Below are 3,615 nucleotides of genomic sequence, written 5' to 3' on the forward strand. Positions count from 1 at the left end.
AAAAAATTTCAACTTAAAATCAATTATGAGATTATAAAACTATTTAAAGCGAGCAATGAAGCTTTCAAAGGCTTGAGGGACTATAAATGGACTTTTCTTGTCAATGGATGGCTTTTGTTTCACGTTTCTTAAGGCAGACACTTAGTTATAATTTATTTTAGTCACAAATGTTAAAAAAGCAACTTAAAATCAATTATGAGATTGTAAAACTATTTAAAGCGAGCAATAAGGTTTTTGAAAGGCTTAAGTGACTATAAATGGACTTTTCTTGCCAATGGATGACTATTACTTCAAGTTTCTCGAGGTAGACATTCAGTTGTAATTTACTTTAATAAAAAAGGTAAAAAAAATTCAATAGAAAATCAATTATGAGATTATATAACCATTTAAAGTCAGTAATAAAGCTTTCAATGACTCGAGTAACTATAAATGGACTTCTTTTGCCAATGGATCATTTTTGTTTTACGTTTCCTAAGGCAGATATTCAAATATAATCTATTTTAACAAAAAAAATAAAAAAATTGAATTTAAAATCAATAATGAGATTATAAAACTATTTAAAGTGAATAATAATGTTATCGAAGACTTGAGTGACTGTAAATGGACTTTTCTTATCAATGGATGACTTTTGCTTCATGTTTCCCGAGGCAGACAATCAGTTATAATTTATTTTAAAGAAATATGTAAAATAATTCAACTTAAAATCAATTATGAGATTATAAAACCATTTAAAGCGAGTAATAAGGCTTTCGAAGGCTTAAGCGACTAGAAATGAAATTTTCTTGGTAATGGATGGCTTTTGCTTCATTTTTCATAAGGCCAACATTTAGTTATAATATATTTCAATAAAAAATTTAAAAAGTTTCAACTTAAAATCAATTATGAGATTATAAAACTATTTAAAGTGATTAATAAAGTTATTGAAGGCATGAGAGACTATAAATAGACTTTCCTTATTAATGGATGAGTTTTGCTTCATATTTCTCGAGGCAAAAATTCAGTTACAATTTATTTCAACCAAAAATATAAAAAAATTTAACTTAAAATCAATTATGAGATTATAAAACAATTTAAAGTGAGTAATGAGGCTTTCAAAGGCTGAGGGAATATAAATGGATTTTTTTTGCTAATGGATGGCTTTTGCTTCACGTTTCTCAAGGTTAAAATTCAATTATAATTTGTTTTTATCAAAAATGTAAAAAAATTCAACTTAAGATCAATTATGAGATTATAAAACCATTTAAAGCAACTAATAAGGCTTTCGAAGGCTCGAGTGACTATAAATGAACTTTTCTTTCCAACAGATGGTTTTTGCTTAACGTTTCTTGAGGCAGACATTCAAATATAATCTATTTTAATAAAAATATAAAAAACTCAACTTAAAATCAATAATGAGATTATTAAACCATTTAAAGCGAGTAATAAGACTTTCGAAGGCTTGAGTGAGTATAAATGGACTTTTCTTCTCAATGGATGGCTTTTGCCTCATATTTCCTAAGGGAGAAATTCAGTTATAATTCATTTTAACTAAAAATATAAAAAAATTCAACTTAAAATAAATTATGAGATTATAAAACTATTTAAAGCTAGTAATAAATGGACATGAGTGATTATAAATGGACTTTTCTTACGAATGGATGACTTTGCTTCACGTTTCTTGAGGCAGATAATTCGTTATAATATATTTTAAACAAAAATGTTAAAATATTCAACTTAAAATCAATTATGAGATTATAAAACCATTTGAAGCGAGTAATATGGCTTGCAATAGCTTGAGTGACTATACATGAACTTTTCTTACTAATGGATGGTTTTTGCTTCACGTTTTCTGAGCCAGACATTCAAATATAATCTATTTTAACCAAAAATATAAAAAACTTCAACTTAAAATCAATAATGAGATAATAAAACTATTTAAAGCGAGTAATAAGGCTTTTAAAGGCTTGAGCAACTAGAAACGGACTTTTCTTGTCAATAGATGACTTTTGCTTCACGTTTCACGAGGTGAACATTTAGTTATAATATATTTTAATAAAAAATATAAAAAAGTTTAACTTAAAATCAATTATGAGATTATAAACCATTTAAAGCAAGTAATAAGGCTTTCGAAGTCTTGAGTAACTATAAATGGACTTTTCTTGCTAATGGATACCTTTTACTTCATATTTCCTAAGGCAAACAGTAAAATATAATATGTTTTAACAAAAATGTAGAAAAATTCAACTTAAAATCAATTATGTGATTATAAAACCCTTTAAAGCTAGTAATAAGTTTTTTGAGGGCTTGAGTGACTATAAATAGACTTTTTCAACAAATGTATGGCTTCTACTTCACGTTTCCCGAGGCAGACATTCAGTTATAATATATTTTAAACAAAAATGTAAAATAATTTATCTTAAAATCAATATGAGATTATAAAACCATTTAAAGCGAGTAATGAGGCTTTCAAAGGTTTGAGTAACTATAAACGGACTTCTCTTATCAATGGATAACTTTTGCTTCACGTTTCTCAAGGCACATAGTCAAATATAATATGTTTTAACTAAAAATATAAAAAAATTCAACTTAAAATCAATTATGAGATTATAAATCTATTTAAAGCCAGTAATAAGTTTTTTGAGGGCATAAGTAACTATAAATTTACTTTTTCTGCAAATGGATGGCTTTTGCTTCACACTTTCTGAAGTATACATTCAGTTATAATATATTTTAACAAAAAGTGTAAAAAAATTCAACTTAAAATCAATTATGAGATTATAAAACCATTTAAAACGAGTAATAAGGCTTTCAATGGCTTGAGTAACCATAAATGGATTTTTCTTTCTAATTGATAGTTTTTGCTTTACGTTTCCTAAGGCTGACATTAAAATATAATCTATTTTAATAAAAAAATATTAAAAAATTTAATTTAAAATCAATAATGATATTATAAAACCATTTAAAGTGACTAATAACATTATCGAAGATTTGAGTGACTGTAAATAGACTTTTTTTTTATCAATGGATGGCTTTTGCTTCACATTTCCTGAGGCAGACAATCAGTTATAATTTATTTTAAACAAAAATGTAAAAAAATTTAACTTAAAATCAATTATGAGACTATAAAACTATTTAAAACGAGTAATAAGGCTTTCGAAGGCTTGAGCGACTAGAAATGAAATTTTCTTACCAATAAATGGCTTTTACTTCACATTTCATGAGGCCAATATTTAGTTATAATATATTTCAATAAAAAATGTAAAAAAGTTCAACTTAAAATCAATTATGAGATTATAAAATCATTTAAAGTGAGTAATAAGGTTATAGAAGGCTTGAGGGACTATAAATGGACTTTTCTTGTCAGTCGATGAGTTTTGCCACACATTTCTCGAGGTAAAAATTAAGTTACAATTTATTTTAACCAAAAATATAAAAAAATTTAACTTAAAATCAATTTTGAGATTATAAAATAATTTAAAGCGAGCAATGAGGATTTCAAAGGCTTGAGGAAAAATAAATGGACTTTTCTTGCTAATGGATGGCTTTTACTTCACGTTTCTCAAGGTAAACGTTCAGTTATAATTTTTTTTAATAAAAAATATAAAAAAATTCAACTTAAAATCAATTATGAGATTA

Source organism: Theobroma umbraticum, unplaced genomic scaffold (genome assembly GCF_002168275.2).
Source record: "Theobroma umbraticum cultivar Fairchild unplaced genomic scaffold, ASM216827v3 scaffold_106.0, whole genome shotgun sequence".
In the NCBI taxonomy this organism is placed as follows: domain Eukaryota; kingdom Viridiplantae; phylum Streptophyta; class Magnoliopsida; order Malvales; family Malvaceae; genus Theobroma; species Theobroma umbraticum.